Genomic DNA, 27,051 nt, shown 5'->3' with positions numbered 1-27,051 from the left:
CATGTACTGTGTTTTGTGGTGTTAACATCCACCAACGTGTTTTGTAACGTGTTCATGTACTGTGTTTTGTGGTGTTGTCACCTCGAACGTGTTTTGTAGTGTGTTCATGTACTGTATTTTGTGGTGTTCTCACCTCGAACGTGTTTTGTGGTGTGTTCATGTACTGTGTTTTGTGGTGTTCTCACCTTGAACGTGTTTTGTGGTGTGTTCATGTACTGTGTTTTGTGGTGTTCTCACCTCGAACGTGTTTTGTGGTGTGTTTATGTACTGTGTTGTGTGGTGTTCTCACCTCGAACGTGTTTTGTAGTGTGTTTATATACTGTGTTTTGTGGTGTTTTCATCCACCAACATGTTTTCTAGTTTGGTTGTTCATGTACCACCATGAGCAAGAAGTTGGCATCTTGTTGACCCGTTTCTTGATGTGTGTGAATCGGAATGTCTGCTGAGTTTGCCAAAAACAAAAGACAAGAATTTTACCTTGGTAAACATCAGTTTCAGATTTCTTTCAATTATGTTCATATATCCTAATCAATGAAACTGATTTGCGCACCTGGGCCCAGTTGCACAAAGCGATATTAGCCCCATACTTTAACATAGGCTTACGATAGTTTACGCGCTAAAATCGCTTTGTGCAAATGGGCCCTGAACTGGAAATTATATTTAGATATCTGCATTAAGATTAAGAGTGACAAAATATCATGTACAGTCTGTAGGCGCAATTTCCACTTTTCAATAGTTTCCATTTATTTTTAGCAATAGTTCCTTAGATGTCTTCATTTCTCAATATCTACAATCTAACATGCTCTTTCTACGAATATTCCAGAGAGCGTCCTGCGACTCTTACCTAAGCGTTGTTAAGCCAGGGCTACAACAGCGCTCCTAAAGTTTTATGGTAGACATGTATAGGACATTTTCTGACGCATCAGTTACAAACATACAAAAATAATATACTTAGCAATTCCTTATTCTTACCTGTACCATATATTCCCGTGTTTGTTTAGGTGAATACTTGACGTGCCTTTGCATGTGTTTGTAACGGGTGCCGCCACAGGGGCACGATACGTTCATCTTTTCGAGAACAGCTGGAATGATCACTATTTGATAGTGATTCATAAACACATGATTGTGATACAGTAGGAATCGTCACCGGTCCCACAGCTTTAGAAGGTCGGATCATGACGATACAGCCAGCCAATACAGCATCACATATTGGTTACGCCCTATCTATCACAGTAGTGCAGTTATTGAAGTAAATTTACATCAACTAAATGCTGGCTATTCATCAGCAGAACAATGATCGCTCAATGAGTAGAACGCAAATGAAGCACATGTGTTCAACTAGAATTATATACTGTTGGGAATAAATATTGGAAAGCGTAATAATAAGCCTATTGACTTAAAACATTTTGAGTGAGTGAGTGACTTTGGTTTATCTACGCTTTGAAGCAACCGCTGTGGCGTGGATTGCATTTGATGTAAAGGGGGGAGGGTATATTCCATCCCAACCTCAGAACGACGACACAGAAAGAATGATTGAGCGAATTAATTGGGTTTAACCCCGCTTTAAACAGTATCCACGTTCTTATCACGGCGTGGCAGATAAAATTTGGAGGAAAGCCCAAAGTGAAGCAGGTCTTAGACGTTTACCATTTTTTGTAAACCCATTAGCACAGGGGTTGTACTGACAAACCTAGAAACAATTGGGTCCAGCCGGGTCTCGAAACCAACGATCACAGGTTTTTGGCGTGCTCTAGGGACGAAGCTCTGCATAGCAATTGGCATAGACGAGCATGGGTTGGACCTGACAAACCCAGAAACATAGCCAGGGGGAACCTTGGATTTGAACCCGCGATCATAAGTGTCTGGCACGTCTGGGGGCGCAACTCTGTGCACCCCCCCCCCCCCCCACACACACACACCCAAACACACACGCACAACACCCACATACCTTACACCCCCAACCCCACCCCACCAACCTTGTTAAACAGTATACGTTCCCTTTATCAGACATTCAACTTAGTCAAACATTGCACATTAACCATGTCAAACATTGCATAGCCCTTAGTCAAACATTGTACATCGTTTAGTCTTAAATGCATAGTCACACAGTCTACGCAATCGAGGGTCAAACATCAACGGCCAAATATTAAATACCACCAAATAACAAAATGTGGAAACAGTTCTGTCTGCCGATATGAAACTGTTACGGATCATCCTGTTAGTTCAGGTTCAAGGACGGTTTCCGGCGAGAGAGCTGGCTTGAGTAGCTGTACGTCATATTAACCCCGAATCAAGATGTGGGCTACTTTAAAGAAAACGTCACTGTCGACTGAGTGGTAGTCCTGCTGTCACCGTTGGCATGTGAAGGGGGAGGAGTACAGACTCGTACATAATTGCACCTATCGTGAGATTTGAAGCCCGTGCTTACATCGACAGTGTGTGTCAGAAGGTAATGCATCAAACTGAGGGTGGTAATACCAGGTTCACTATGTCGAACTTCCAGGAGCCAATATTGTATTCATGGATGTATATTTACGTAATGTATTGTGAGGTTACAATTGAAAGCATTCGTTGCTTTCTCATTAGTGGCAATAACGCCATTAGGACTTGCATAAGTACGACTGTTTGTTCCAGTGGACTACACTTTTATTTTAAATATGACCTCGGGCAAAAAATAAAACCCTTTGCCAATAAAAAAATAAAAAAATAAATGATTTTACAAATATATGAAATAGAAGATCAAGGAATTGATAAAATGAGTACATGAATTTAAAGCTGATTTTAAGACTATGTACATGACGAAGTAAAAGACACCGTGTACAATTTATGATGGAATGTAAACCTATATGGAATGTAAACCTATATGTATGTATTATAACATCAGAGTGAGTGAGTGAGTTGGGTTTAACGCCGCTTTGACAAGAATCCGGTTATCAGCGTATCAGCTTAATGTGGGAGCAAAGCCTGAAGTGATGCAGGTATCAGGCGTTTACACTTCGGTGACACCCACGAGCACGGGCATGGTGCTGACAAACCAAGAAACATAGTTAGGGCAAATTGGGATTCGATCATAGGTGTCTGGTGTGTCCAAGGGACGTAACAGAGAGCCCAGAACTGCACAAAAAGTAAGCGTGACTCAGTAAGTATCTTGTGACTTATCAAGTCCACCGCAGGGTGCTCAGCAGGTTAGGAGGCAGCTATGGTAGGAATAGAGTGGTGTGACAAACGAACCATGACGTTTATTGGATAAAAGGAATTGAAATCACGATGTTTAGTGGATTGGGGAAATTGTGCAGCAGAATTTTATTGTTATGGATAGAGCACACCGATTACTTTGCCTATCCTTGTCTTCTAATGCTTGCTCTGCTGGCAACAGTGGATATCATTTCGCGAAATGAATACCGTAATATCATTTTACGACCAACACTGGAACGAGTATCTAGCTTAGATATTAATGTATAGCGTTGTACATAGTATAGGTGGCAGAGTTGGAATTGATATTGGCTGTAGTGCGTTGAAAAAGCCCATTGTAGGTCATTGGGTTGGAACTGATGGGTAACATGTGAGAGTGTAAACAACGGGTTAAAGTGTGGAAGTGTAATTGTTGGCTTCAAATGTGAAAGTTTAACTATTGAGGTAAAGGGTGAAAGTGCAACTGTTGGATTAAACTGTGAAACTGTAACACTTTGGTGGAGCTATGAAAAGTAACCGCGCGGCTGAACTGCTGAAGTGTAACTATTGGGTTGAACTGTGAAAGTGTAACAGTTGGGTTGAACTGTGAAAGTGTAACTGTTGGGTTGAACTGTGAAAGTGTAACAGTTGGGTTGAACTGTGAAAGTGTAACAGTTGGGTTGAACTGCTAAAGTGTAACAGGTGGGTTGAACTGTAAAAGTGTAACTGTTGGGTTGAACTGTGAAAGTGTAACTGTTGGGTTAAACTGTGAAAGTGTAACTGTTGGGTTGAACTGTGAAAGTGTAAGAGTTGGGTTGAACTGTGAAAGTGTAACGGTTGGGCTGAACTGCTAAAGTGTAACTGTTGGGTTTGAACTGTGAAAGTGTAACAGTTGGATTGAACTATAAAAGTGTAACAGTTGGGTTAAACTGTGAAAGTGTAACAGTTGGGTTAAACTGTGAAAGTGTAACTGTTGGGTTGAACTGTGAAAGTGTAACAGTTGGGTTGAACTGTGAAAGTGTAACAGTTGGGTTGAACTGTGAAAGTGTAACTGTTGGGTTGAACTGTGAAAGTGTAACAGTTGGGTTGAACTGTGAAAGTGTAACTGTTGGGTTGAACGGTGAAACTGCAACTGTTGGGTTGAACTGTGAAACTCTAACAGTTGGGCTGAACTGCTAAAGTGTTGGGTTGAACTGAGAGTCATGATTGTCAGAGGTGTAACTGAGTGAACGACCTGGTATTGATGCACGCCACAGTTCCCGCCATTCTGTTGTATCGGTCTGTCGTTCGCATCTGTTGTATTGATGTGCCGAGTTGGACTTTAGTTGAGGTAGGGGTATTGGCATACGTATTTTGAATCCAATCAGAAATCGTGTCTGTAGTCTGTCAAGTAGCAGACGGTTTAATGTCAATTCTACCTGGAAGCAATGGAACTGTAGTTGCGGTAGTACATATATCAGTCATATGTAACAGTGTTATTCATTATCTGTCGGAATTCCGGTTTAGAACTGATCCTCAGTAACCAATGTTGGTCGTAAGAGGCGACCAAATCAATCGCATAGTCAGTCTTGGTACACGCGTTCATTGGCCTGGCTCCTTTCTTTACAGTCCACCGATATATATCTGACATACTGCTGAGTATGGCGGTAAAGAACAAACAAACATTATAAATATCAGAATAATAGGTATTTTATATATCATCCAACATTGCTCAATGCGCATAGGACCACCCTTCAAACGTTTCGGTATGTAAATTGTCAGTTTATACATACAACATATACTACCGGTGATTTCTATTCAGATGGGAACTGTATAAAATCACGCGATTAAGCAGGGCGAACCGCCGATTAATTCTCGCATTCTGGCTCTTTGAAATTCTTTCTCCCCCTCAATGGTGATCATGATAGCCTTTATAGCGTTTCTACATCGGCCCTGCCTCACTTTGAGTGAGTGAGTTTGGTTTTACGCCGCTTTTAGCAATATTCAAGCAATATGACGGCGGGGGAAACCAGAAATGGGCTTCACACATTATGGGAATCGAACCCGGATTTTCGGTGTGACGAACGAACGCTTTAACCACTACGCTACCCGACCATCCCGTCTCACTTTGAATTACAGATCACAGAACAGGAGTGTGTGTGTGTGTGTGGGGGGGGGGGGGGGGGGGGGCTTCCTTAGGTAATGACATTGTTCGAAATATACTTCTGATCAACCAGCACGGATACAAGGTTGGATTAGCTCGGGCTGTTTACTCCCCAGATAGATGATCTGATCTGTCAAACTAAACGCGGATCCACTGAGCGAGGCAACAACATCATCATCATCATCATAGTCATAATAAAAATGATTTTGTATCACAAAGAACATGTATTAGCGAATGGGTACAACGTGGTACAAAAATGCACATATTAATTTATTACACAGACATCTTTTATCCACCGGAAGGCAGAAGCACAAGTACTTCACAAGTGTTTCAAACAAAAAAGGCTACACGAAACATGAATAATATTTTCGACATGTGGGAAATTATCCGACATATCGAAACATAAATAGTTTTACATCACTGTGAAATAGCATGAAACAACTTAAGAATCCTTTCAAATAAGAGCGAGCGCGAGCATTTTATTGAATTTCGTCTTTCTGAGTTTAAAGCAATACAGCACATCACATAACCTCTCTAAATGCACTGTTCAACATCAGAGATTGCAGAGTGGCTACGGGTCGAATATATCAAAGTCTTAAGACAAGCTGTGTCACTGTCAGATCAGCCTGGCAATGCCATAAAGCAGGCGGTTGCAACGTGAACGGCAAACGGGGCATCGTGTACGACACTTTACAACGACTTGCTTAATGGAGCGATGACAATCTATACAAGTGTCGCTGTAAACCACCCATCATCTGTGAGTGAGTGAGTAATTGAAGGGCCAAACTCGATGCTGTTGAAGACAAGTTGATTTTTACAGCCATCTGACTTAAAGAACCTCGAGCAGGGGGTCGATTCCGGCATTTGAAAGACGGGGCACAGGCAGCGAAATTAAAGAAGGGGAATTTAGTTAGAGGTTTAACTTGAGGAAATGCGTAAATTAAATTTTGATTTGCTGTTTGCCGAAATTAAGCGTGTACATCTTCTCCATGCTCCGGGTTGTGATAAAGTGGTTTTAGGTGATGTTATGGAGTCTAAGGGGAGATAATTCACTTTGATCGTTCGCTTAGATACCCAGCCGTATGTAATTAAGTGCATGTATTTTGTAATAGCCTTTAAATCCCCTCCCTGCGTTCTGTAATAGTTTGCTTGGAACTCGCTCGATTGCCTTCGGCCTGTTCAACCTTCTTGGGTGTTAGGTTTATCAAGAACTTAGACTTTCAAACTTTCAAGGGGGTCGAGGAAACGTTCAATATTGTTAAATCATCCACAGATCAGCTTTGCTATCGATCTGAGTATAACTTTTAGTCAGTTTTATCATCAAACAAATTTCCTAATTTAAGAGTTTCAGATGTGTAATGGCTATGAAATGCATTAATTGATCGATATGAAACAGAGAAAACGTTTGAATTTTTCAAGTTTATTTTCAATTTCCAATGGGTCTCAGCTTTGATGGGATGGAGTTAGATAAAGGAGGAAAAAATAGGATATTGTACATGAACTGTCTAATGACTTGATATTGGAAAATAGAAATAGCCTATTAAAACTTGCTAAGATGAGAATAATGAAATTCTGATTTTTACGTATTGTAATTTATTATGAATTCTCCAACCTAATGATACCCATGATAGTTCTTCAGACGAATTAACAATCAGGATGAAACTGAAAGAACGCATTAGTATCGCATAGAGATATGCGTCTCCATAACTCGCGCAACCAATTAAACGTAAATGTCGTGCCTGTTTCAGACTATTTAATCCCGAGAATTAGGTTTAAGTTCTTGACGTACCCAGGAAGGGACGCTATGCTTAACAGTTTATACACTGGACATACGAATTGGAAAAAATCTTAAAATGTTTTTTTAATGTTATTAAAACGCATAAATATCTTCTTTCAAAACGCTGGTTATATATTAAGTCACCCGGCAATGCATGTCACCACCAACTACATAATGCAGCCCAAAGCTATACAATGCATTTTAACGCTTTCATTATCTAGAAATAGCAAGGAGATCATTCGACTCTTGGAATGATGTCGGTCGCGCCATCCATTGAATGAGCGTCTATTCCACGTTCATTTAAAGCTTGTAAATTGAGCAGTGATATGAACGTGAAATAGATCTGTTCATTATCACATATACGCGTTTGTTTAGGCGATCATGGTATATGTATTAGTATGTGAACGTTTATTAAGTATTACGCCAGAAACCTATGATTGTGGGTTCGAATCCCGGTTCGCCCCGATTATGTTTCTAGGTTAGTCAGCACCATTACCGTGCTCGTGGGTTTCACCGAAGTGGTAAACGTCTGAGACCTGCATCACTTCCGGCTTTCCTCGCACATTAAGCTGACACACCGCGATATGACTGGAATACTGTTAAAAGCGGCATTAAACCCAACTCACTCACTCATTTATTAAGTATTATTTACTGAAATACACAGTGGCCACGCAGGAATATATGTTTGTACCATAGTTTGTTTGTTTGTTGTTTAACGCCGCACCCAGCAATAGTCCAGCTATATGACGGCGGTCTGTAAATAATCAAGTCTGGACCAGACAATCCAGTGACATCATGAACATCGATCCACGCAACTGGGATACGATGACAAGCATCAACCAAGTAAAAAAGCCTGACCACCCGATCCCGTAAGTTGCCTTTTACAACAGGCATAGTCGCCTCTTACAGTAAGCATGGATTACTGAAGACTTATTCTCTGTCCGGATCTTTACGTGTATTATTTTCTGAGTTAAAAATAAAACAAATGACCATAATGAAAAAACACCGAGATGTTATCAGAATGTTTTGTATGTTTGTTAACGCCGCACTCAGCAACATTCCAGTTGAAAGACGGCGTTCGTTCTATTTTATATAAATACCAACTTTAATAAGTTTCAATTACTATTCAACCACCTATAAATCGACGAAATATATATCATACATTTCAAAAGAATATTTATGCAATTTATATTGTCTATATTCCTAAAACACCCTCTGTTTTATCAGTAACTACTATAAAGTATAACTTAAAAAGACGTTTACTGTTACACATGTGCACTGCAACACTTGTTTGTTATAGGTATCCATGTACTACAGTGAATGGGCTTGCGGAATAAACGTTTATTGATTGAACACTAACGACAGTCTAGACAATGCGACAACTTTATATTCATTGAGTGAGTTTGGTCTAGAGCCGCTATTTCAGTTTAACGGTATTTCAGTTATATCACGGCTATAGCGGTCAAGTAACGGTTAAGACGAGATTCCGTCATTACATCTTCTAAACATGATCATATAACTCCTAAATAACGGAACGAAATAATTGTCACTTGAGCTAAAATGTCATTTACAGGTTTTTTTTCCGTCCTTAAATACATGCACTTGTTAAACATATCTGGCTGAAGTACATGAGTTTTCCACCTACCTTCTAAAAGCTTCATCTGTGATAGCCATCGAGTAAATATATGTTTATGTAAATGCACAAGATCCTAGTAATCAAGCGTTTTCCTCGCACTCTGACTCATTATAACATCCATTATTCACCGCGGCGGGTAACACACCATATTTTCTAAACAACATCCGTTCCCGGAGCATAACGGTACCACTAGCTATATAATGACAAACCATAGACCCATTAAAAACAATTAATATGCCTCACAGATCTGACATCTGGACGAAAAGGGGGTAGTGAGTAATGCAATTATCAGGCTAATGAACGTACGGTTTCAGAGGCTGCTTGACATTTGTCTCATGCACTTGGCGACCACCTGCAGACACTGCGTGAATAACACATAGTAAATTATTCATGCTTAATTACATGTAATATACACCGATGGTGATAACTAGCAAATAGGATTAATTCTTGTGTGTAAAGGTTCATTCGTGATTAATCAACGCACGTGGATCTCGGCTTTGACGATGTAAGAAAATGTATTGACGGTTACTTTCACGGTGTTACCCCTAAAAATCTGTTACTCACACGAAGGCTTACGTTCATTACTTTCTCACATGAAGACCTAACTGATTCAACGGTGTAACTCACATGTAGACCTTCTTATCTTCCATTACTTACGGGAACACCTAGCTGATTCAAAAATATAACTCAAAGACAAACTGATCTTCCAATACTCACTTGAAGGCCAAGCTGTTTCAATGATGTAACTCAAAGACCAACCTATCTTTCAAAACTGAAGTGAAGGCCAATCTGTTTCAATGATGTAAATCAAAGGCCAACTTATCTTCCAAAACTGAAGTGAAGACCTGGCTGATTCAATGATGTAACTCAAAGAACAACTTATCTTCCAATACTTACTTAAAGACCTAGCTGATTCAATGATGTAACTCAAAGACCAACTTATCTTCCAATACTCATTTGAAGACCTAGCTGATTTAATGATGTTACACGCATGAAGACCAAATATATATTACGTGAAGACCTAAGCGATTCATAGATGTACTCATGAGAAGACCTACATTCCTATTACTCATTATCACGTGAAGGTTCAGCTGCTCTCACGGCGGTACTCACATGAAGACCTACATTCCCTCCATTAATCCATACGTGAACATCTAGCTGCTTCCATGATTTAACATGAAGACCAACCTTCAGATTATTCTGAACCTTTAACTTTTCTGAATACATACGTTCTTGATATTCCCAAGAAGAGCTTTGATGATAGGCTGTCTATGAAGACCTTCTTTCATGATGATGCTTATGTGAAGACTTGCGTTCCTGATAATATTTCTGTTAAGACCCACATTGATCATACTGCATCAGTAAAGACCTGCAACTGTGGTAATTCGGGCATTTCAGACTCCAGAATTGTCAAAGTGAGCCCGATAACAAGTGGCAGACTCATTACTTTGCCTCGAGATCGTGTTCCACGAGAGCATTTATAACGTGATTCCTTTGTTTAAGGGCTGGAAGTTACATAACGAGGTACCCTTGCTTAAAGGATGAAGAAACTTAACGAGACATTCGTGGTTGAATAGTCTATAGATTTACATGCATCGCCTAAAGATAACATACTGCCTCCCACGTGTCTAATGAAGCTGTTCCATACTTTATCTGAAGTAATGTAATTTGTTCGCATTGTTATAAAGTGTATGCTTGTTATGTTTTGTGTTGTAAATGGGACAATTCCTTGTCATTAGTAGATGAACCTTTCATAGGTTTAACACAGCATAAGCAATATTGCTACACCGAAGTACCTCCGCCCGAGGGAAAGTCATGGCAACTGTTTATACCAGTAGGCGAGCAGCATCTTCTCATTATATGAGACGGACAGATATTATACAACGTCACTCTCCTCTTGTTCATCATGAGCACTGTACTTGGTAGGGTATATGAAGAAAAGACTTTGAGCGCGGAGAACGAGTTATGAATGACATCTGAGCATGTTTCAGTGGTGTGATTGTGTAAGTTCCACTAATCCTCCTGGCGCCTTTATTTCAAGGCAAAATAAATGGAACGTTCAACTCACATTCCTTAAACCTTGTGGAAATTTCAACACAAATAGGAACGTAAGTTGTGAATATGCCAACGCTTGATCTGCACCCACACACCCACACGCCGTCACATCCACATGCACACACATACATCGGAGTTTTAGCGCTACGCCTTTGGCCTCATCACCCCCTGGGTGACACCCACTCTGCTCACGTTATCATATTGGCCAACGCCTCACCCCGCCGCGTCCTCCACCCTCAACCAACAAGCTCCTCCCTACCCGACCAAGCGTCCAGATTCAACCACCCCTCCACCCTTCTGCTTTGATGATCAGTCCCGTCACTTAGATCGATGCTGGCCAAATGAAGGACAACAAACGTGCTGGGCTTCCGTGTTAACCGTGTAATGAGTTGAGGCTTACCATCGACAGTTGAGTTTGCTTCTCTGTCGATGATTGATTGTGGAAGCTTAGCGCTACGATAGCTGAACTATACCCATTTATCTTTATAAATCTGCTGACAAGTATTTAAACAAATGTTTCAATTGGCGAGACACCGTGTTGTCAGACAAACAAGAGGATTTGCAACCAAATTAACTCCACAGCAGTGCTTGCACCGAGATGAATCTGGTGAGCATAAAGCGGTTTTCTGATTTTGCGCCCATCGGGTTGTGCGCTTATATAGACAAGAGCGCCTTTGTGCCGAACTCCCCGAAATGTGGTTTAGTGCATTGAACACGATTATTATAAATATGTACTGATTACTATAAAAAATGCAGCAAGGAAGGTTTGGGTGTCCCTGGCAGTCAGGCTGGTTAGGCTCATCATCAGCTCAGGGCCCTTGCCCCCTCTACACGCACCCGACCCGTGAAGATTCCGGGGTAAATAGATCTTCAGCAACCCATGCTTGCCGTAAAAAGTGACTATGCTTGTCGTAAAAGGCGACTAACGGGTTCGGGTGGTCAGACTCGCTGACTTGGTTGATGCATGTCATCGATCCCAATTGCATGGATCGATGCTCATGATATTAATCACTGGATTGTCTGGTCCAGACTCGATTATTTACAGACCGCCGTCATATAGCTGTAATATTGCTGAGTGCGGCGTTAAACAACAAATCAACATCTACACGCACCCGTAGGTTTGGTACCTCCCCAACACTGCAAGATATATATATATATATATATATATTCTGGATCGTACTATGTATTACCATCATCATCATTATTATTATTATTATTATTATTATTATTATAATATACAGATTCAAATAAAACTGCAACAAGACTGAGTCTTCGCTAATTTGATATGGCACTTATATTGGTTGACAATCATTTCTGAATCAGTAACAACATCAACATTAAAATTGAAATTATGTCCTAAATCTTTGGCTCGTCCAAGAAAACTTTGGAATGTCTTACAAAAATATCTGCTTTACCAAAATGTAGGTGTTTTAAAGTAGAGATATAAATAGTTCGATTTCTTTATGGTCTTAAGTCAACCCCCCCCCCCCCCCCCCCCCCCCTCCCCCCCGCTCTTGGTAGACATGTGATGACAAATACACGTTGATACTGTACAAGACTAATGTCTAACAAGTCTTACAAGTGGTGAAGCGTGGGTAATTATATTGGCTAATATTTGGAAATGGTTCAATAGACGTTGTGGGTATTCATGACGATATCAGAATCAGCAATAATGCCGTCTATCTACAACCTAGCTGCTACCCTCATGAAATATACATGTGGAAGATCTACAAGAATAGAAAAATTGAGATTAAGGAACTTCCGCTTCGATGATTTTCGTTCTTGTTATTGAAAGTATTTCGTAGTCAGGAATCCCAAAGGAATCATAAAGAAGTCGACTCTGCCGCACATTTATTCAAGATTTCGTAAAGAATCGGACAACGGTTCTTTATCATGATAGTATTCTCACTGTCGCTTCCCAGCTAATACTTCACCCATATCATGTATTGTGAGGAGCCACCAAACCAGTGAAGTGGATGGATATGCTTCATCACCGATCCAATTGATACTTTGCATTCTCTAGTGTAAAAGTGAAAGGAGTATTTGTCACGCATTGGACAGCCACATGGTATGTGTTTCAAGTCGATGCCGTGTTATTTGCTGACACAAAGCGATCACAGAGGCGTAGGCTTCTGCAACAGCCACAAAAGCCTTATGCCAATTGCCAGGGAAACGCGGAGCCCGCCTCACAGAATTGTGGATGGATAAAAGAGTTGGGGAAGCATTGCTTCCCAGCGTTTTTATTCGAACATGCCGTAATTGGTTTTCTTAGTGTCATTGAGTGTAAATATGGTACTTGGTGAGTGAGTTTAACACGGTTTGGAACAGGATTTTCATTGTGTATGGGTGGTGGTTTTAAGAAGCACGTTGTCGGCTAGTTTGATAATGAACCTCTGTAACGGGAGTGGGTGTCTGAGAGATGGTCATTAGATATTGTTAGACTGGTTTTTAGACATAAAGACACAGACAGATACAGATACATAGTCGTACTCAAGAGCATCATTCTTCCAGCATGGCACAACGTTGAACCCAAGAGTATCCCATTCTTTCAGCAGGGTACAACGTTGTCCTCAAGAGTATGACTCTCTTTGAGCATGGTACAATATCATACTCGAGAGTACAACCAAGAGTGATACTCTCAGGGTACAACGTCGTACAGTGCAAGTTGACGATGGTCACGTACGTTGACATCGTTAGTGAAGTAAACGCGCATAGACACGGTGTGTACACACCGGGGTTCATAATCTCTGTGATTCCGAGGACCCGGCAAGAGGATCCTGGCATCGTGAAGTACTGCAGCCGCACACGGCGAGTTGCTGTACTTAAGACCACCAGCCTACTCGTGCCACGATCTTGTGTGACACAGAAAAAGTAAGGCTACGAATGTAGTTCGTGTGGGCGTGCACTTCACGTTTTAGACTCAATGAGATATTAACCTTGTTTACATAAAATTGCTTGAAAGGAAATATAATTTGTGAGTTATCATATAACCGCGGAGACAAAGTATCATTCCTAGACCAAGCGTAGCCAAGAAGACTTATGGCATCGTTGGTGCATAGTTTTCTTGAAATACGACTGTGGAGCTAATGGCCTTAGTGGACACAGACATTCAAACATCACTTTACTCTGCTAATTCAAGATTTATGATCTAGATCAATCAGTGATCACCCTAATTACATACAGGCCATGCTTCCTTCTCACAAGGCACTAATTAAAACGTCTAGACTGATACTCACAGGGAACAACAGACCATAGAGTCTGTTCCTCTTAGTAGCCGACAATTTCATATGGAAGGGTGGGGAGGGGAATTTGTTCCAGAATATTTGGGACCAGCTGGACATGAAACAGGCACACTATCTATTAGTATGGTACAACGCCGAACGTAAGAATGATGCAGGACGTTTTTACCACTTCAGTGGAAAATGCTGAATCTGGGTCTCCTGTTCATGAAATTCGTATCCAGGCACAGCTAAGGGACGTAACACTATGCAGCGAATTGCATCTCCTTAGAACCATATTCCGCAGTGCCACTCATATGGGAAAAAACATCCAAGTGGAAATTCGTCTAAATAACGAACCGAGTACACTTAAATGCCTAAGACCTTCCGCGGGTAGCTGCTATCTAAGTGTTGGCGGTAAAGAGATCAAACCGTACGTTCACCGCAGTACGTAACCCTGCCCCACGTATATAATTCGTCCTAGTAACCATTCCTTTAATGTGTTATAGACTAACTGACTGCTATTTACATTCCCATTGCCACTCATTTGCTGAAATATAGCACTGCATCATGGGTACGTTTTGAACGTAATAGCTCAATTCCTTCTCCGCAAATCGCTGGTCTATTACCAAACCTTAACCGCGCCATTGAGTGCAAGCCTCGGACCTCTTCTCCCTCCCTAGACTGGCCGTAGAGGAGGGACGTCATAGCGGCAGATAAACACGGGCACTCTCATTACCAAGGAAACCTAACTTCAATAGATGGCTGTTTTTCCCGAAATTGTTAATATCCGCATGTTAGTATTGCCAAGGAGTTGAGTAAACGGTTGCTGGATCCAGCTTACATGGCTATATTGTCTTCTGCACAAACAGAACACAATTATCGTTAGAGAAAATCGATTGATATTCGTTCTCAAACAAGCATGCACAGAGAGATAGAATATATGTGAGCAGTTCATTGAAACTCAATAAACCACAGCGCTGCTTCCTATAGAACTGATGGCGTTTGACATGAAGTTCGCACAATAATGCACTACTACTATGTTACGGAGAACCATGCTTCTTTTGTCAACTGAGCGGTATTCCCCAGACATAATTTAGTTCAGAGGACAATCCTCGTCTTGAAAACCTTGTTGCACAATGACGAAATAATATTGCACGATTCACTGTGAGTTATTTAAATATCACAAAACAAAACATGAACCATTAGGGTTCGAATTCACGACAGAACAGCCAGCCTTTAAAGCAGCTTTAATTTCAACCAGTTATGGAAACGTACAACTTCATGGATAATATATCCTTCATAAATTGTTTTCTATATACATTATATCCTTCATTAACTGTTACCTATATACAATATATCCTTCATAAACTGTTTCCTATATACAATAAATCCTTCATATAAACTGTTACCCACATATAATACATCTACAAGCCAGTCATTCCTCCAGTCAACCAACCCATCTCTCTGTATTGCAATCATGCGATAAACGGCGATAATTAATGCCAACAAATCGATACATCGATGTACGCCATTGCCTTTCTGTGAATTGACATGCTGTGTTTTATATAACAACATTCATGCTCTTCGCGTCCATTCCTTTCAAACAATATACACTGTACTCTTAAAGTTCTAGGAATGTATTATGATCCGTAAAGATGCCTACATCTACAGACCCACAGACAGCCCATGTTTGCAGAATCCATGTGTTTTGTGCAAGCCGAGCCATCGCTCTACCATCAATAAATGCATTGTGACTGGAGTATTATGCGTTCTGTGACAAAGGAACCAGCCGAGACCGATCAACCCGCTTCATTAACATAGTACCTTATAACAAGTGATTCCCACACACTGTCATGAAAAATGAATTAGATGTCTCTGTAGGAATCTTTACTGATGAAATTCGTTTTTCCGTGCATGCATACTGATGACGTATTGCAGCACATTGCATAGTGTGTCAACTGAGCAGGTTACTACATGTATGTGATCAAGAGGATGTGGTCTTGTTATGTCATACTTCCAGTTTTAACTTTTTCCTATATACAATATATGGTTCATAAACTGTTTCCTATATACAATATATGGTTCATAAACTGTTTCCTACATGTATATACAATATATCCTTTATACACTGTTTTAGTATGTGCAATACACCTTCATAAACTGTCTAATATATTCAATGCATCCTTTAAAAAAAGGGGCGGTCGGGTAGCCTAGTGGTTAAAGCGTTCGCTCGTCACGCCGAAAACCCGGGTTCGATTCATGGGTACAATGTGTGAAGCCCATTTCTGGTGTCCCCCGCCGTGATATTGCTGGAATATTGCTCAAAACGGCGTAAAACCATACTCACTCACTCAAGCACTCACTTCTTCATATAATATATGCTTCATACACTGTATCCTATATGCAAGATATATTGAATACAACAAACACTTGATAAACTGCTTCCTATATGCAGCATATCTTGAATACACGGTTTCTGATATACAATACGTGCTTCATAAACCGTGTCCTATATACAATATATTTTTATATACACAATGTATGCTTCATAAACTGATTCCAGTACACAATATATCCTTCATAACCCGTTTCCTACACATGACATATCCTTCATAAACTGTTTCTTATATACAATGGGCGTTTGCTCGTCACGCCGAAGTCCCGGGTTCGATTCCCAACATGGGTACAATGGGTGAAGCCCGTTTCTAGTGTTCCCCGACGTGATATTGCTTGAATATTGCTAAAATCGGCGTAAAATCCAACTCACACACTCACTCATATATATATCCTGAATACGCTGTTTCCTTGGACAATATATGCGTTCATAAATTGTTTACTTTTATATAATATACACTTCATGGTGTTTTTCCTATATACAAGCATTTCCTCAATACGTTGTTTCCTAAAGACAATATATGCTTCCTAAATTGTTTCCACTTATACAATATACACATCATAATCTGTTTCCTACAGACAATATATCCTGCATACACTGTTTCCCACACACAATATATCCTGCATACACTGTTTCCTACACACAATATATCCTACATACAGTGTTTCCTACACACAATATATCCTACATACACTGTTACCTACACACAATATATCCTACATACACTGTTACCTACACACAATATATCCTACATACACTGTTTCCTACAGACAATATGTCCTGCATACACTGTTACCTACACACAATATATCCTGCATACATAGTGTGTCTGCTCTAACCAAATGTGAATGTCGCACATCCACCAGTTATCTGTGTCTATTGCTAGGCCACGACGACCCATGAAATGCCACTAAGTCATTTTATGACACCACGTATGGCTCATTGTGAGTGCCATGTTAGTGCACAGTATTTCCGGTCCTGTTCCTCAGCACCCACGTTGACACGGCTGTCCGTTTTATATCCTTTGATCATTACTTCATCGAGACAATGCAAATTCAAGCGGCAAGACGAATGTGACACGGCCTAGCGCCCTAATGGTGATTAATACCTCAGTTCCTTCAACAGACCTGCAATTTTAATATCAAACGCACCGGGTTTGGCCGTTGATGTGGAGTGGCTTTTGCAAAAAGTACAAGCTATTCCTCGTAAACACCTCACAACAATCAAGCTATGGAATCCGAGCAGGCATGCGCCTCTAATTGCGTATTTTCAACTTCGTGGGCGCAAATAAAAGTGACCATGTCAATTACGCACATTACCCGCTTTGAACAATGATCACCACCCAAACAAGCCTAGCATCGAACAAGTCGCAGCCTCAAGTCAATATTCGACATTCTTTCGGAATAAATTACCATAAAAAGTGCATAAATTTCGTCCAAGTGACACATATGGAAATAGTCCTTTGACAAGCGGCATATGGTACTCGTGATGCAAGCGACATTTCATTGCATGTGTTCACGACAATCACTGGTTTATTGAGCTCCTATTCATAGTTCGACAAAACTGAAATGGTGCATTAAAATTTACTCGATAATACGTATGAAATTTCCTATATGTTAATCGCAAAGCAACAGTCTGTTCACTGTGTTCGACCTAATAAATTTGAACAATAAATTATCCTGCCAACAATTCGTACAAACATGTGATAATGTTGTGACAGTGAAACCTAGCCATAAACATACTGCCACTATAGTTTACCGAATGATCATAAATTCTAAGCAGTTGTGATCACAATACTGACGGATTTACCGTTAGAATTCAAATTCAATTTGCAACATCAGGTCAACTTGAATATGATTGATTTCGTCCTCTGTCGTTATGCGTCATACACAGCACATGGGGAGTTTCATTTTCAATTTCAGTGTGAATTTCCGTTGACCCAAAGACCAAGGACTGTCACAGATAACAGTTTATCCAAACCTAGGTCATACAGTTGAAAGTCACAATGTTTTATTTTGAATATATAACTTTAAGTCAAGATATATATGCAAAGTCTGGCGGGTGAGTGGGTGAGTGAGTGAGTGAGTGAGTGACTAATACCACAGCGAGGGACACCAGGGGTGGGCTTCCCACATTGCCCCCATGTGGGGAATTGAACCCGGCCTTTGCAGTGACGGGCGAACGCTTTGCCCTCTCGGCTACCACACCGCCCGGCGGGACATCATGTCCCTTTCACAAGATGGCGCCACCACAAGGTCATATGACTGCTTAACAATTGGCATTCTTACCATCCCTATTCAAAGCACATCTGTGTAGTATTGATAACGTAAAAAAAATAAACGCCGTTGAAGTGGAATAAGGCCAAATACTTTTGAGTTTATAATATGATTTAACCTTGTTAAATTAAACATCGATTTTAATTACATTTTCTCACCTGGACTATTGTTGGATAAAGGTACAGCTACACAAGTGCACAGCTTCTGCAACCACGTGCACCATGTCTGCCCCACACATACTCCTATTCTGTATACGAATCACTGCAGCATCTGATACACATACTACGAATGATGTAACTGCTACCTCTACATCTGCTGCTGCTACTACTCCTACTGCCATTGTTGTGCCTGTATTTACGACTGTTTGCCGCTCATGTAATTACTTCTACTACTACTACTACTACTACAACTACTGCTACTACTACTACTACTACTACTACAACTACTTGACTACTACTTCAAACACTACCACTAAAACTACCATCCCCACTACTACTAAAACTACTACTACTACTACTACTACTACTACTACTACTACTACTACTAAAACTACCACCCCACAAATAGTACTGTTACCAATATTACCGCTACTACCACCACAACTTCTACTACTACCACTACTACTACCACCAAAGCCACCCCCACAAAACCACCACCATCACCAACACTACACTCCTGTCACCACCATTACTACTAGTAATTCCACTGCTAATACTACTACAGTAAACTACGGTTATAACGAACTCATGGGGGACTACTAATTTTAGTTCGTTATAACCGTAGTTCGTTATAAGCATAAATACAGAATTTCTACAGCAAATAGTCGGGACCAAAGTAGTAAGTTCGTTATATCCGTCAGTTCGCTATAAGCGTGTTCGCTAAACCGTAGTTTACTGTACATCTGCTACAATTACTACCACAACCCCAACAACTTCTCCCCCACAACTATTCCCAAGAATACTACTGCAACTGCAATGTACTAATACTACTAATTCTATAATTGGCAATAATAATAATAATAATAATAATAATAATAATAATAATAATGATGATGATGATGATGATGATGATGATGATGGTGGTGGTGATGATGATGATGATGATGATGATGATGATGATGATGATGATGATGATAATATATTTTTGAATATATAACTTCACGTGAGGCGTCTTCTTGGTAGTTACATAGGTGTCAGTGTTAATACAAGGTTATGCAACCCTGAATCTGTTGACCGCGCACAGATACAATGTGCACCCCCATTAGGCGACATCAAGCGTTCACGTCTAAAATCGAGAGAGCTTTCAACGATTCAATAGCCGTCAATCCCCTTATGAGAATACGCGACTCGCGAGTGCAGCGAAATTAGCGAGTCACTTTTCAATGTAGTTCGAGACAAAAAAATCGCCCAACACCATGATGCTAGCATGTGGACTAATGTCAGACACGTGATAAACACCGTCTGCATCTGGCTGTGCACCGTGGTGTGAGATTAGTTTCACATTATCACACTCAGTGTGTTTCCATTAGATTCACTCGACGCCGGGATTAACATGGAATCCTGACTATAATCTGTCTATAATCTGTCAATTTACGTAGCCAATTAGAACATTGAGAATAACAGCTTACATCCTATATGTAGAAAGTGAAACATCAACGGCGGAGCGGAATCAGTCTCGATTATCTGCCGAAATAGATTCCATTGGTGGCAAAAGATACAAAAGAAGTAAAAAAGTGAGAATGGATCACTGAAAATCAGTAACGACACAGGTGTTAGAGTGAGTGAGTGAGTTTTTGAGTTGGGTTTAACGCCGCTTTCAACATTATTCCAGTTATATCGCGGCGTGTCAGCTTAATGTGGGAGGAAAGCCCGAAGTGATGCAGGTCTCCGACGTTTACCACTTCGGTGAAACCAACGAGCACGGGTATGATGCTGACAAACCTAGGAACATATGATTGGGGCGAACCGGGATTTGAACCCACAATCATAGGTTTCTGGCGTGCCCAACGGACGCAACTCTACACAGCGAATCGCGGCGCCTTCAACGACTGGGCCACCCGTGCACCCCACAGGTGTTCGAGAAATGGGTACGCATGTCCTGCTCTACCTGCAGCACCCGCATATGTTTGTTGGTTTACGCCGCACAGCCGTACTCCTGCCATACGACGGTGGCAAATCAATAATTGGCCAGACAATCCGGTGATGGAACAGACATACTGGGGCACGTTCACTGATTTTGTGAAAGATAAAGATGATATGTTAATTTTGAATTATGTCTGCTGCATACAAGTGCAGAGATTCTGTTGTTTACAAGGTAAAGAGAAGCACTTAAGATTCATATGGTTTGGCAACACGTTGGAGGTATACAGAATGGATTGACTTCTAGTACGTTATCGGGGCGGTCGGGTAGTCTAGTGGTTAAAGTGTTCGCTCGTCACGCCGAAGACCCGGGTTCGATTCCCGACATGGGTACACTGTGTGAAGCCCATTTCTGGTGTACCCCGCCGTGATATTGCTGGAATATTGCTAAAAACGGCGTAAAACCATACTCACTCACTCACTCTAGAACATTATCACATCGTGTGACACGTGAAACCGTTATTCCTACAGATGTATGACAATCAACCTCTCCTGAAAATCACATCCGTGAAACCGGTTGAATAGATAATACAACAACTCTTCTTTGAACTCTCTCTCTCTCTCTCTCTCTCTCTCTCCCTCTCTCTCTCTCTCTCTCTCTCTCTCTCTCTCTTATCAATATACTCTATTCGCATTGTATTACACTTGTATCCGTGCAGTGCTTTCGCGATACTGGATATCACAACATTCACACTCTTCGCTATTCACACACTGCAGCATCAAACGTGGGCATGTACATGCACATCAAAGCACCATCAACAGCAACAGCTGTGTTGTTAACACATTTGCAGCTTCCATTAACACTTCACTCTTTGGCAAATATGATGTGTCATGAAACAAACAATATTGATACAACAACGTCGACGCCAGATAACAATCAGTCTCAATTATCTGCTGAATCAGATTTCAAGGACGTAGAAGGCAAAATAGTCATGGAAATTATATGAATGGATCCCTGAAAATCATTGATGACACCCGCTCTCAGATATAATGTGATCGGTTGGTTTTCACAATGTCATATCTACAGTCACATATATTTTCACGATATAGTTAATTTTGTTTTTTAAACAGAAACATAGTTACAAACTCATTTAATTAAATTAAACAGTCCTCTAGTTACATTATGCCACGATACGTTATTTTCGTCATCATAATTGTTCCATGGTAAAAATGTGATCAAGTGCAGAGCAGACCAATATACATCATATGTCATCCAATTCAAGATTATGTCAGCGGCCATCAACAGCTGTCGGCATATGAAAGAACTATTTATAGTACAAGATAGACACAATTTTATGGATAACAACTCTTTTAATACTGTGAAAAGCGACGTTTCGGTATAGATCCTTATACCGTTGTCAACGGTTGTTGACAACACCTACTAGATATATTCTGTACTATGTCCCTCATTCAGTCTTGCTAGACAACGGTATAAGGATCTATACCGAAACGTCGCTTTTCACAGTATTAAAGGAGTTGTTATCCATAAAATTGTGTCTATCTTGTCATCCGTCAACTTCTAAGTAATGCCTATCAAACAATTTATTTATAGTACAGTCGTATTTATACACATCCAATGCGACATTTCGCTGCTCTTAATGAGCACTGACAAGACACTCATTGCTGTCCTGGAGTACAAAGTCTATGATCCACCACTCATCCCCCTGACCGGGCTAGCTGGATAGGCGTCTCTTCATCATATGACGATGTACCAATGTACTTTAACGCTAGGGATGGTGATAATAGTATCATACGAAAGAGGGGATACTAGAGATGGTGGTGGTAGTATTATTCGACAGAGGGGATGCTTTAACATTTCATTGTCCATAGCATTGTTGTCCTTAAATTGTGTCTACTTTGTCATCCGTCAACTTCTACGTAATGCCTATCAAACAATTCAATTCATTGTCGTGTTAAAATGGCACTGGCCACAGGATGATTAGGCAGAAACATGACATATGGTCAAGCAATTGTCCGTCCAGGTGAAGTTGCATCTCAGGTTAACTTAGTCAAATGCAATATGATGAAATGTTCAAATATTCATTAAGTCAGCAAACATGGCACTTAAGGAAAATATAGTTTATATACATATACATTTGTGAGAGTGGTTTACATATACTAGAATGATTTACATGTATGTATAATCCAGAATGGTTGATCTACATATGCTAGAATTGTGTCTAGCAAACACTAGAATTGTTTATATACAAATGTTAGAATGGTTTATCTATGTACAGCGAAGGGTGGTGGGTTGCTCTAGTGTTTAATGCGGCTTAAACAAACACTCCGCACTAATCTGCCTCGGGGACGATAACCGATGGGAGATGGAGAGAAGCTGCATCACTTCGTAAGCAGAACTGTCAGCTTAGGTTTAATATGTAGTATATTTAGCTAGTCCCCGTATTAATAATCTCACCTTTCTGATAATACTTTCATGTAGTGCACAATATTCAAATTGCAAGTATTTAGGTTAACGGATGAGACACCAGCCTCGGGAATAGTCTCTGCAGGATGACCCATAGGCCGTTTAACCATTAAACATTCCCATGCGTTGCATAAAAATACAGACCGATCATTCATTGATAATTCGTAGCTGGCAAGGGAATGAGTTCCGTCAGGCATACATTAAACACGATGACCAGGTATGCCTAGAGGCAACAATTGTGAATGAGACATCAATGATATGAACAAATTTGAACTAGAATAGACTTAAAACAATGTAACAGATGACTGGATACACAATCATATAGTTTTGAATCATTATCAATTTGGAGATAGTTTCATCGAGGGTGAAATGTGATGATTTTCGACGTTGTCAGAGTGAGTGAGTATCGTTTTACACCGGTGTACCATCGTTACAGCATGACGGAGGAGGCACAGAAATGGCTTCACACGTTGTGCCCGCGTGTGGAATCGAACCCGGATCCTCGGTGTGACGAGCGAGCACTGACCAGTGAAGACCCGTCTTCCACAACCCATGCTTGCCTTAATAGGCGACTTTCGGGATCGTGTGTTCAGGCTCGCTGACTTGGTTGATGCATGTCATCGCATCCCAATTGTGTAGATTGATGCTCATGATATCAATCACTTGATTGTCTGGTCCAGACTCGATTATTTTCAGACCGTCGCATACAGCTGGGATATTGCTGAGTGCGGCGTTAAACAACAAAAAAACAAACAAAGTAAGAGACTGCCCCGCTCCTTACACCGTTTGAACAGAAATAGTGGCTATTCAGTTCATTCATTCCTCGACACGTATCATAATCAACTTACTATTACGTAAACTCTGAACAGTCTAACTATAGCATGATACGTAGTTTTCTGTAGCAGACAGTAGAAAGTGTGTGAATATCGCTTACCTAATCTCCACAGTTGTAGCCTCGGAAGGAAACCCACCGCAAACGTCCTGCAATAAAATCGGAAGAATTAGTGTTGATATTGACATGCATCGCACGTGGTTACGTAATGACATTGACACCACAACGCTAACGTTATGATTACTTGGGGCGGTATGTAAATTCCTGGTTATATGTACATGTAATCGATCGCGGCGTTAATGACCCACAACCCCCATCCAGTTGGGAAGTTGGAAGCGATCACGGGCTGGTCGCGAGATGGTTGGATCAATGCTCAACAGCTCTCCTCTCACGAACACTATAGATTACCATTGTATATTTCAGTTGGTGTGATTGACAGCTTGTGCACAGGTAGAAACAGGCGGAAAAGACCAACTGCAGTTTTCGTCAATATCAACAATGCTTCCAGTTGAAGCGGACATGATGAATGATGAATGCATACGCTTGTTACTTGTACGATAATGTCATGCTTTGCGTATTATGTGAGAAGTGATTTTTGTTACCCAACTGAAGAATGTTGTGTTTATTATGGTCTGACGACGATTAGCTGTCATTAATTATCTACTCTCTGACTCAGATTACAACTTTGATTTGTTTAGTTTATATCAGCTGAAGCTACGTTGTAGCGTAGTGAGCCGATATCTTGGTATTGCGTACTATAATTTGATGACGTTTATAAACGGGATAGTTAAACGTCGATAAAATGTTATTGACGACGTGTGTTTCCACACGGGGAACATATTTCATACAACGTGCTGATGGATTACAAAGTTGCACGGGAATAAAGCGGCAAAAAAAGCTTGAGCTGGAAAACGGCTTTTATGATATGCTCCTCAACCTTTGCAATGAAAATTAGTAAGCACAGTGTGTATAATGTGGTAGCACTTAATTCTACATCATCACATGTGCTTATGATAAAGTGATTCACGTGAGTTCAATTAGTGATCGGTCGTTGCCATGGCGACAAGACGTTAAAAAAATAATGTAACGGTAACTTTCGTCACGTGATGGAAAGGCTGCGATGGGAATCATGTACATGTCGATGGGATTCACACACGTTGTATGCAGAGTTCACTGATTAATGACCTCACAAATCACTAAATCTGTTACTGTCGGAATTATGTTGAAACAATTGTGCCAGAAAAAGCCAGAAAAATATTTTAGCTACATACTACTGAAATAATTGTCTGCCACAAAAAATACACACACACACACACACACACACACACACACACACACACACACACACACACACACACACACATATATATATATATATATATATTCGTGCTTGTCAAAACTCCTTTATCATCCACAAAAAAAATCATCTACTGACAAACAAAATTGTCTGCCACAAAAAATACACACACACACAAACACACACACAAACACACACAAACACACACACACACACACACACATACATACATACATACATACATACATACATACATACATACATACATACATACATACATATATATATATATATATATATATATATATATATATAATATATATATTCGTGCTTGTCAAAAGTCCTTTATCCACACAAGATTTTTTGCCGTTCAACGGCTCTTCAGGAGTAATGAAAACTTTAACTTACATTGTAGTCCTAGGCGACGCATAACAGTAGTATTTGTGGCGCCATAATGCCTATGATGTAATAGTGTAATACTTATACGCCTGATGAAATCACTGAAACACGCACACACGCCCCCTCCCCACCCCACACCTACGCCCAGTCCTTGACATGTGTATTTTGTAACATGTTGTATTTACAACGTCCTTGACTGAGTGATGGTGCTCATACTATTGATCACTAGTTTGCCTGATCCCAACCACATCCTGCCTAGCTGCAGCATCTACGGGGTGTAGCTCATACAGTGCATGCCGGGACGCAATACTTCTTTAACTCACTCACCCAACAGGTCATCGGCCCCTGGCTACAGTCATAAATCAACATAGATATACTGGAATTCCTCTCGGCATAATTTCACTTTCATGACAGATGAAACGTGCATCTCACAAATATGAAACAGTTTAGACATTTGCAATACAATTAAGGGAGGAACACCGTCACAAGCTTTAATCTTTCTGACAGCATACACAGCAATTTAACACACGGATTCACAATATCTATTGAAATCAAGTTATCATTGATCACAAGTTTCCGACAACCAAGCAGCCATTTAAGGAGTAATTTTGCAGAGTATGGGCTATTTAAATAAACATTTGCAGGAGAACGCTACTCCGCGTTACTAAAGCTCCCTCTTCGGTAACCAATTATTCGCAAGATATTTTACCTCGGGTTTGTTTAATTCTGAAAGAGAAAATTATGATAATCGAATGGAGTGATTAATACGATCAATATCGAGGTATTCGCAGGTTATTTACACATGCAAATTTTAGGCATGCTTGAATAGGTGCTTGCCTGACCCGCTGGGATCTGCTTGCGAACTCTTTCGCAATTACGGCCTCAATTTTAACCAGCGACAATCTAACGAGTTTTCTGTGTGAAAATGTAATTATGCGTCGGTTGTGATTTAAATAACAGCAATTGACCCTGCCAAGCAGCCATGCTTTATACATCTACACCACCTGAATCCAGACTTAGACAACGGCTTAGGTGTGAACCCCCGAAATAGACCAGTGATTAATCTTCCAATCTAAACTCCTTAAGTGAGTGAGTGAGTGAGTCTGGTTTAACGCCGCTTTTAACAGTATTCCAGTCATATCACGGCGTGTCAGCTTGATGTGGGAGGAAAGTCCGAAGTGATGCAGGTCTTAGACGTTTACCACTTCGGTGAAACCCACGAGCACGGGTATGGTGCTGACAAACCTAGAAACATAATCGGGGCGAACCGGGATTCGAACACACAA

General features: G+C 40.6%; 1 protein-coding gene across 1 annotated transcript in view; it reads right to left on the bottom strand.

Annotated features, from left to right (window-relative positions):
• Positions 1 to 27,051, bottom strand: part of LOC139464894 (5-hydroxytryptamine receptor-like) — a 132,829-nt gene that overhangs the window by 15,663 nt on the left and 90,115 nt on the right. The window contains exon 2 of the mRNA XM_071246473.1: positions 24,172 to 24,218. The gene's annotated coding sequence lies outside the window, so the exon portion shown is untranslated. The remainder of the gene's footprint in view (positions 1 to 24,171; positions 24,219 to 27,051) is intronic.

The sequence above is a fragment of the Haliotis cracherodii genome, unplaced genomic scaffold (assembly GCF_022045235.1).
Source record: "Haliotis cracherodii isolate W230 unplaced genomic scaffold, xgHalCrac1.p SCAF_17, whole genome shotgun sequence".
Taxonomy (NCBI): domain Eukaryota; kingdom Metazoa; phylum Mollusca; class Gastropoda; order Lepetellida; family Haliotidae; genus Haliotis; species Haliotis cracherodii.
This window is presented reverse-complemented; position numbering and strand designations above follow the sequence as displayed.